We start from the raw sequence: 11457 nt of genomic DNA on the forward strand, positions 1-11457 counted from the left end.
TCGACGGCATTGCCGTTCGATAGAGCAATACGTAACTGAACGAAGTATACCGCTCTGATTATGCTATTACTTGGTTTAATTTAGCAAATTATAACTGAATGATGTAAATTTCTGGGCTTATATTAATTATAAATTATTTAAATATGGAAATAATTATGATTTGCAGTAAAGGTTACATTAAGTATAACTCTTTTCTTTTTATTATTATAATATTTATGTTAGTTTTATTATAAATAATTAATTGTTATTTTAAATTTTGCAGGCAGTTGTTGAACAATTTTCATATGGTCCATTTGCAATGGCTAGTTTTTTTTTCTTCATGACACTTTTGGATGGAGGTACAATAGAAGATGCTAAATTGGAAGTTAAAGAAAAATTTGTTTCTACATGGAAGGTATACGATTTTTTTATAAATTGTATTTAATTGTAAGAGTGTACTACATGCATTGTTTTACGTTTAAAAAATGTTTAACATTGCACATTTGCGTGTGGTAGAAACAATTTTGTGTTTTTAGCTTTAATATTAGAATAAAATGACTTATTATAAAATTTAAAGGTAAGATGATTATCGAAGGAATCGCCTTGGTTTTTATTGTTATTTAAATTTGAAATCATTAACAAGTTATTAACATTTTAGAATTATAATATTTTAAGTTTTTATAACTTTTTAAAATTAAAATATTAATAAAAGCCTATAAGTGGCTTTAGATAATATTTTTACCTTTAAGTTTGATAATTTAATCTTAAATTAAAGTCAACTATGCAAAACTGATTCTGGTTATTGCAAACTTGTTATGTTGTATATTTATGAGATGTAGGTACTCCACTTTTACATGTGGGTTTGGTATCCTCTAAATATACATTTTTCGAAAGATGTCTTTAAACAATTACTGTTATCAAGTTTCTTCCTTTATGTTGTATGATTTTTCATTTTTAAAATAAAAAAAATTATATTAGATATTAATTAATGGTAGTTTAAATATTTTAATAATAAATATTTTATACATATTAAGGTAAAAGTTTATGTATACATATTAATAATTAATGATATTGTGTTATTAATATCATTAATTAGTAGTATAATAATAAAAATTTTAAATACTGAAGACAGCTAAATAGCCAAAAGTGATTATAACAGCTAATAATATTATTAATCATCTTACATTTTTTTTTTCTGTTTAGGTAGGTATAATGGTTTGGCCAGTATTACAAACATTGAATTATTGTGTAATTCCTCCAAGAAATCGTTTGATATTTGTCAGTTTTGCTGGATTGGTGTGGACCACATTTTTAGCTTATACAAAGTACGAAAAGAATAAATCTCTACCAATAGCTGATAAAACAAAAACTGATTGATAATAAATGTTTTGTATTTATTTGACTGTTATGTAACTAGTTTTTTGACATTCTTTGTTATTATTGATTGTTATTGTTATTAGCTTTTTAAATTATTGTTGCCAAATATTATTATTATAATTTATATCTGAATTTTGATCAGTGGTGTATTTACAGGATAGAGGGGATATCATTCATTCCACAGAATCAATAATAAATACCTTATTATCTATAAGTATTTTTAAATATTTGATAATTATGTCGGTCAACATGATTCATTTTATTTTAACTGATTCCTTTACCTTCCAGAAAGACTGTAAATACACCATATAAATAATATAATATTTTAAAAAAATTGTGAAATTTGTATTTTGAAGAGTCGCAACATATTTTAAATGTTGCAAAATTCCTACTTTTGTTATTTGACAACACTAGTCAAAAAAATTGTTATTTAGTTAAATAATTTATACAAATGCAATTATTTATTGAATGTTATATTATTAAGTCCGTTTGAGGGTTTTTAGTTTAGTATAAACAGTTCGGCATTTTAAATTTTGAAATGTTTACAATCCATCTTTTATTAAAAACATGCTTACTGTTTGAATTTAAATTGTTTTTGTATTACTATTATTATACTGATTAAAATATTGATAAAAAGGAAACTTTTGTTAATTTTAATTTTACATATTGTATTTATTTATATGTATTATGTATTATTTATAATTTTTTTATATTTTCCATTTACATGTTCAGTATATCTGATTTACCTAAATTATTTTACCATTCCATTATATTTAAATTGTTCGTAACAATAATAGATTAATAAATAAAAATGTATACCATTGTTAATATTATATATTTTATTTTTATGTTATATTAGTTATGTTTATAGAAGGAGGGGAATAATTATGATTAGCTGATCAGTTTGTATAAAAATAAAAAAACTAAAGCCTAACCTAACTTTTAGTATTGTATACTAAGGTTGCAGGACGCAGGTATAATATTCTTACATTTCTGTAATGTGAAAATATTTCTAATTTTATTAATATTATTTTAATAATACAGTTAATACAAGCGAGAAATACTAAATAATAACTGATATTATAACAATAAATGTGATGCATCATACAGAGTACTATTTTTGTAAATATTAAGTATAGGTAATAAATATGATGTTATATTAGTTATTAATATGCTTTTAATTAATTTATTTAATATGATGAAATATTGTTTTTAAATATCATAATTGTTTAAATGGTTGCAAGACATAAGTAACATTTATTAAATTTATTAAATTATTAAATTATTTTTGTTTTTTAAATGCTTTTGTTAGACTAAGGTGGAGAGTTAGATTATAAATTATATAATTTAGTTCGCAGACTTGTTTTTTTAAAATTATAATAGTAGCTAAATGACGGTTATACCTGCCATTTGCAAGTGATCTCAGACTTCTTGCTATTTTTTTCAATATAATATTATAATTCTTGAATTTTTTTATACACATATACACATATATTTTTTTTTTTAATCAATAATAAACAAAAAAAATCAAATATTTCATAGTTATGTAAAAGTTCAAACATTAATGTTTATTCTACTTTACTTAAGTATTGAAGAATTGTTCAACTTTTATAAAAATGATAAAAGTGTTGTTAAAAGAAATATGACAGTATGACACCTTCATGGTTTCACGAGGAGTCCAACACCTCTATTTTGGTGACTCTTCAAGTTTTTTTGTGTTTCGAGTCGGCTCCGTGTAAGCATCATACTTTTATGTTGTAGTAATATAGTGGATTGTTTGGTATAATATAGGTAGACAATAGGCATTATTCACTTCATTCATGACATGATTTCTATGTGTATTTTATTTAATGTTCCAGTAAAACAATTTTTTTTTCCATTTTTACATAATATACTATGAATAATACCAACGTACATTTACAGTTTAATTATGTATCGTAATAAAATTGGTTAAGTTATAACAAATCGAAGATATATAAATACAAAATTAACAATAAATTTTGATTTCGTCTATATAATTTTAATATTTTTATTACATGAAAAATAACGATTATTTAAGTGAATATTTAACAAGTGAATGTACAAATATAATATATAAACATACCTATATTATTATATATTATATTATAATGCATGTTCTTAATTCCAGCGACCATTATTATAAAATGACATAGCGTCGACATTTATCTCGTACAAGTTATTGTACAAGATTTTGAAAGTAAACGTGATTATTAATAATATGGTATAGGCATATATATATCATATATACTATAATATAATATTGTTATATTGTATATTATATTTACTAAATACCTACTTAGGTACATTTAAATATTTTATTTATTAACAAAATTTCTAATGAGTAATTATTTTCACGAACAGAGTAGGTGGATACCTGTCTACAATAATTATTTAATACTAGATTAAATCACGTTTTGGACGTGAATCCATTCGGCGCAATGTCGATACACGACTTTGTCTAATAATTTTGAGATAAAGAATTTAAATGTTAGGTAACGTAATGTACGATGAACTCTGTCAAACTAAAAAGTAAAAATAAAGGACACAAAACAGAACCGAAATCAATCATCATTCATCAATAAACATATTATATACACGTCGTCAGGTCATAATATACAGTCTACAGATAAATATTATTGTAAAATTATTGACATTAAAATATAATAATAGATATATTATAGTCTATGTATAATACGGTCAATGGTTGTACTCAACATAATAATTTACTAAGAAAATATATTAATTCGCTGAGATGTAATAAATGATGCATAGATATTACAACAACATCATGATAACAATTTGATTTACCTAACTACCTCTACACAGCATGCGTAACATTTATTTTTAAAACATAACGAAACATTAACGAATAACGATATGTTCAATATATCGATAAACGTTGTATGATGTTATACACACAACACAATCTATAGTCGGCCAACAAGTCGAAAACATTATATATATCCTATCAGTATTATTGTTATTATACGTATTGAAATACTATAACTGTTATTTATATAATACTATAATAGTCATATTATATTATATCAATTAAAAAAATATATACCTATTTGTTTAACACAGTTTTTGTCCACGAGTAAGGTACACAGTATCACTAACACCTGGAAGCACTCTGGATTAAACGTTTTACTCGGAATACACAATGTCAAAAATCAAAACAGTCATGTTTATAAGCAAGCACTTTGGTGTACGTTACGTGTGTGGTAACGCAATTAACCTATTAAAATACATAATACATAATATTATTAAATGTCGTTGCACATGTTGTGTGAGAGTTATACTATATAGTTCTACATTTTATGCATACGTATTAAAATATTGATTAATAGGGCTCGGAAGTTGATGACCTAAAAAACATTAAAAAAATGACCTAAAATAAATAAATGTAAATATGATTTAAAAATGACAAAAAATAATTATTAATATTTGTTTAAAGTTAGTAAAAATAAATTAAAAAAAAAAAAAAAAAGTAAATAGTAATAATAATAAAAATTACTCAAAATTATAACATTGTACTATTAAAGCATATTTTATATTGTTAAAAGTAAAAATGACAGCTAGCAATTGCTTTATTCTATCGAATCTTCATCTTTACCTAACCCATTTACAACTTGTGTAAAATATTGTTTCATAAAATATAAATTTGATGTAGGTAATTTATACAGTCTATGTAAAACAAAAGCTATGCGTGTAAGGATGTTAATTGACAAAATCTAATTATAAATATAAGAAATTAAACTGAAATGGAAAATAGGATCTAAAAATGAGAAAAAATGACTTTAAAAGTAAAAAATGCAAAATAAAAATTAGTTATTTAGATTCACGTGTTTATGAAACACATTTGTGGCCAGGAGAGCATCGTCTAATGAGGTAAAAAAAAATAATGTAAAATGCATCAACTTCCGATCCCTTTTTATTGTTATTATATAGGACCTATATTGTGAGCACACATCGCGCTGCGATTTCCTGGAGTGCGTTATGATTATGTAAATCATAGGTTCCTAATCGAGGGACCATGGACCCCTTGGGGGTCTGTAGATGGTTACTCGACAGTCTATTGAGTGGTTGTACATTTTTTTTAATTAATCCAAAAATAAATTAGTTTTGATAGCGCTTTTGACCATAAGAAAAAGTGATTATTCACAATAATTTATTACAGTTTTAGTTATAAGTAATATTACCGTATTAGATTTATCGTTAAAAAATAATTAAAATGTATATATATTTTTTTGGCGGGGGAGGGGTTTGTGATTATATTTTATACTTCAAAAGGGTACATGGACCACTAAAGATTAAAAATCTAAGATGTAAATGAACCGATGGCTGCAGGCACAATAATGTGTAAATATTAAAGAAATATTTGATTCGTCGACGGAAGTTTGCCTCTCCGTTTTAAATCGTCAATTGACGATACGACATAAATCTCTTAAAGTACATTCATGTTCAAGCGAAAACGATTCCCTTGGTGTCTACTAGCACTTCCCACCATCGCCATCATTAAGGCTTGAAAAAACTTTTAAGGGCACCCCTTGTTATCTACAACCATAATATTATTTCGATATATTTACTCGTCACGAAATAATATGACGTTAGACTTATAAATAATTTTGACAATCTAGCCCGTAATAATATAATATTATATAGGTCGATAGGTAGATATGAAAAATTATTTTAAATATAATATGAAGTCGTTATTATTTCTCACCCTGATTTTAACTAGGTATACCTTGTATGGAAATTAATACTTCGTTGTTAGTCTGATCACGTGTACATGTAAGTATGACATTTTATGCAGCACTTAATATTATGTATTATGTATTAAATTATCAAGAAGACGTCGGCGCAATATTTGTTTTCTCCTATCTCTGACCCATACGCAACACGCAGAAATTTGTCGAGTTCGTTCGTACCAATCCTGTGCCATGTCATCGTGAGCTTTAAGATTGGTGTGAACATTTGAGCTTAAAGTCATGAACTATAGTGTGAGCTTTTTGGATTTTCGTGATCATTCGATTTTAATAATGCAAACCGCGAGTTTCAATTCCGCTGAAAAAAAAATTAAAATCTCATAAAAATGCAAACGTAAAAACACAAATAATCCTTCAAAACTTTAAGTCTGACAAAAAGGTCAAATCACATCGATAGTATAGCCTTAACTACACACCATTGGTCGTGTTGAACTCAAATTTGCAAGTGTTTCGCGTTTAGGTGCCGGAGACGGATATAACAAATAGTGGGCGCTGACGTCCTCTTAAATAGGTAGAAAAATGTGCGTATAAATTATTATTATCGGTTGTTATTGCTAAACATCGTAATTATGTTATGGTATGTGTTTAAGTCTAAAATTTAAAGTGTAAATGAGTACAATATTCTATTATTAACGTGATATTCAAATTTACAACGGTAAAAAAAAAAAAAAGATACAATAACGAACTCTTAACGACTAGTCAAAACTTTTCTAATTGCTTATCAAAATACATTATGTAGATTAAAACATATTAATTATTTCACATGTACCAACTTATATATTAATATTCGTATTAGATGTATTAAACAGAAAACCGGGTTTATTGTTTGTTAACAGAATACTGATTCTGAATCGTTTGAATCTTTTTGACCTCTCGTATAATACCCTCAATCCTTTTAAGTCATACCTATCGCACGTTCGTACAATTTCAATAGGTGTTGGTCGTTTGATGAATACCTCGGATTGATCCAAAAAAACAGAAAAACCATAACTATGTAATACGTTCACAGTCGTCAGATAATTTATTCCAAATCGATTTCCCCTCAATACATCCATTGCCTTTTTTTTATTATATGTATTAAACATATTTTTCGACTTTCCCAATTCGCTTGTCGAAGTTGGCGCAAACGTAAGTACATTATATACATGCATAACTTATTGATTATTAATGCGTATATCTCACACAATGTCTTTTTATTTATCGTAATTGCTTTTAAAGTATAATGCGTAAATGATAGATTTTAGAAATCCATAAGTGCAAATTACAAAGACAAAACAAATTTTGATTAACCTGGCAGACACTCGACTTGTTTTCGTTGTTCGTTTGAGCGTTAGAGAAATGTTAAGTACATATATCTATAAATAGATACACCGAGACTAAGACAAATAGGGTTGGATTGATGATTACTTTAAAAAATATATATTTTATTACATATATACTACTATCGAGTAATGAATATACCGTGAACACATTTTAAAGGCAATTATTTATTTAAAAAAAAAAAAAAAAAAAAAACTTTGTGAGAATAAAGTGTATCATTAAACGAATAATAAATATTCTTAATAAATTCTGCTTTTGCCTGTAACAATAATACGAATTTTTCTTTGATATCCTTAAAACTATTTAACAACAAAGTTATTTAAATACTTCTAAACCTCGTAAAAGTATACAACATCTCTAACGATACGTATGTACCATTTGCATGCTGACTTTGCAGGGTTTAACAAAAAAATAATAATCATAAAATTATATCTAAAAGAACTTAGAAATGGCAAATGGATTTCAACCACGAGGAATTCGTAATAGTCTTACGTAAGTATTAAACGTATAATAATGTTAAATTTTACGATATTCCGAAGTCATAAATACAGTCTACAGACAAAACATAATTCCAAAAGTTGTTAGCCTTATACGCGCACAAAAAACTTATATACCTCCAGAATGATTCGCCAAGCATATTTACTCTGCTTTGGCCATTTCCCTTCTTAATAATGGATTTAATGAAGTTTTTATTTTTATAATTTTTTAAGTGTATCTAATCAATGATTATATTAAAAAAAAGTTATATTTTATGTAATTCAAGCATTGTTCTGTAAGTTCTGTTGATGTACAAACTTTTATTTTCATTTGAGAACGACCCTTTTTTATTTTTTATATTTTTTATACATTTGAAAATGTTGTTGCACCTATATATTCGAAGTTATAATAACTTAAAAGAAGTTTCTGAGTAATTCATTAATTTTCTGAGTAATGACACTAATCCATAGTAAGTTTTGAAGATATGAGTCGTTTAATGTTTTAAAAATAATAGTAATTAGTTATTAGTTTATTGAAACTTTGTAATTTGAAAAGATTTTCCAATAAACCGAGTATGTTTTAAGAAATAAATAAAATATTATATCTATTTTATATAAAACCATTAGAAAGAACTATTATTCTTATGCCTTAGTACACGAAGTTTAATAACTCAGAAACTAATGATTTGAATTTCGATTTAGATGCATTATAATTAAAAAAAAAAAATCTCAAGAATAACAATTTGCAGTGCAGTAAAAATGGTAGTATTTTTTTGAAAAAAATAATCTTCTGGTCGTTAAAGATCATCGAAATCTAAGTACTTGAAAATATGGTCTTTTTAAAGTATGTATCTACTTACAAAAATGACTAAAATTAAAATTTTGTGTAAATATATTTTTAAAAGATAAAATAAAAGGGGTGGCTGTATCTTTTAAACCACTTGTACACCGAGATTGCACCTAATCGCTATTATACACATATAGTATGTATACTACTTAGAGCAAATAATAACCATAAACAATTTACTAATTAATTTAAAACATGAGAGGGAGGGGAGAAATCTAATGTGTAGATTCAATTACACCGCCATTTTATAAGTTAGTAAATTTTCGCGATAATATGCTCTATAGCTGGTAATAATATAGATACACTTATACATCTGCTCTTCAAAGGTTTCCAATTATGAACTCTTCGCGGTTCGATCTCAATGAAACATGAAATAATATTTACGTTGTATAAGTATTACAGGAGGTATATATGCGTAAATTTAATTGAAAACGCGCAAAAGCCTGTACACACACATACACACACACACACACACTATTATATATATATATAATAGTATAATACACAATATTATTTAGTGATTATTTTTTTTAATCACAGAACTGTCATTTTTGAACATTTTATTTTATGTTAATAAATTGAATTTATTACATCATTAAGTTTGTATAGTTATCATTTTTTTTTTTTTTTTTTTTTGAATTTCTTAAATCATCACCTTTTATTTTAATTTAATATTCTGAAGCGGAATTTTATTTGTACAGACAAATCTAATTTCGAACCGTGAACAAAACTTAAAATATTCTTAAGTACCTATTTAAATTTAAGACAAGAAGCGGAATAGTACACCGTAAGCTTGCTGGTTATCTAAACCTCGTGTCATTCCGTTCCGCTCGTCTATAAGACTGTAACGCTATTGTGCCTAATTGAACATTGGCTCGAAAATGTACGATTTTCATTTATTGAAATCATCTGACAATTATTTCTCGGTCGGGAACGATACGACATTCAAAAATGTCTATTGTCTCGTTTGAAATATTAAAAAATTTAAAAGTTTAAAAGACGATAACAAAAAGTAAAAAAAAAAATAAAAATATTTTTACCGAGAAAATGACAGTTTAGTGATGAAAAACCACACTGTGCATTATAATTATTAAATGTAAACGAGTGGAAAGTTTTGCTCGGGCTTACACCGCGGGGGCAGAGTACAACCAGGGAAAGTTGTACCGACTTAGGTGGTATTATTATTATTGTTATTGTTATTATGTAATCGGTATGTAATGTGCGTATCGCGTTATATTGGCTTACTCGCTGTATGTCCGAGAGGGTTCGTGTCTATGAGATTATATTGGACTTTCGCGTGAAAGTGCAAAAAAAAATCTGCTGCTGGATAAAGACATACACTCCCTCGTCCCTCGATCTCTTTTACCCCACCGGTCACCGTCCGAAGTGAGCGTGTAACGTACGGATAATAATAACGATATTGTACGGTTCAAATATTTTGTTTTTACGAGTCACAAAATTACGACCGAAATTTGGCGACCGTTGAACAACGGCGGCGGTGGCGGTGTCTACGGCGTAAAAAGAATTAACTAGGTCGGGTCAGATAATATATGTTGGGACCTGGCAATAACGTCGATTTCACGACCCGCTGGTCATGGCTGATATTGGATTTGGACGGCGGGGGTGGGCGTCGTACGCGTACACACGAGGAGGCGTTGGCACTCGGTTGCCCGAATTCTGCGAACCGTGTGATTTGGACTAGAAGCAGAGAGAGAATATAATAATAATAATAATAATAACAGAATATAATATAATATATATACGTCGTACAACATCAGTCGCACGCCGCCTTTAAACCAAGTAATTTCCGCGTGTGACGTGTGACATAATGTTTTTTTTTTCCCCAAAAATATTCGATAATTCGACGACGACGTGTGTCGGTCTTAGATTACGGTGCGGCCCGCGGTGTGAATGACCGACTTTCGCAGCGAAAACGCTGTAACGCCACTGTTGCATTGCACACCAAGTCTGGTAATTCGCATGGGCACACATCCGCGGAGGACGTTTTCGGATCGGACTTATTTTTCTGTTTCCCTCTAAAAACGTACAAAAAAAAAAAAAATAAAAAAAAAATAATAAAAAACATTTTTCTCTCCGACGCCCGCGGTCTATTCACAGAACTAGTATTTCGAGCTGGCTGAACACCGCGTGGATGCGCGTGACGACAGTACTTTTCTGGTGATTATCTCGGGTTAGCGCGAAATCAGGACGGTTCACGCGAAAAACGCCGAGCTAGATCGGCCATAGACGTGTGGGAGGCGTAAGTGGGCTGGGGAGAGGGAGGGAGGGGGATGGCAAAAAATGAAATCCCATCTCATCAAACTATCCTGTAGGTTTTGATACGCCTTATGTCTGTATATACATACGTATGTTGTACCTCGATAGATTTTTCGATAATAATAATTGTCACTCTATAGTCTACAGTCACACGACGAAGCCGTTGAACACGTATTTTGGGGGGAGGGGGTACTAAAAATCGTACAGACGTGTCGGCGTCTTGCTGTACCCAAGCGTGGGGTACTGACCACCACGTGTAGACCAGGCGTAACGCTACGCGGCAACCGTGGTATTGGTATATAAGTCAGTGGAGGTATATTATTATGTACTTATTATAAGAGGCACGTGCGATGATGATGATGACGGTGATGACGATTTCTCGTCCGAGCCG

At 28.4% G+C, this 11457-nt stretch overlaps 1 pseudogene; it reads left to right on the forward strand.

Moving 5' to 3' along the window:
- Positions 1 to 1857, forward strand: part of LOC112594052 — a 6413-nt pseudogene extending 4556 nt beyond the window's left edge.
- The last annotated feature ends 9600 nt before the right edge of the window (positions 1858 to 11457 follow it).

The sequence above is a fragment of the Melanaphis sacchari genome, unplaced genomic scaffold, assembly GCF_002803265.2.
Source record: "Melanaphis sacchari strain LSU unplaced genomic scaffold, SCAv2.0 Contig21_pilon_pilon, whole genome shotgun sequence".
In the NCBI taxonomy this organism is placed as follows: domain Eukaryota; kingdom Metazoa; phylum Arthropoda; class Insecta; order Hemiptera; family Aphididae; genus Melanaphis; species Melanaphis sacchari.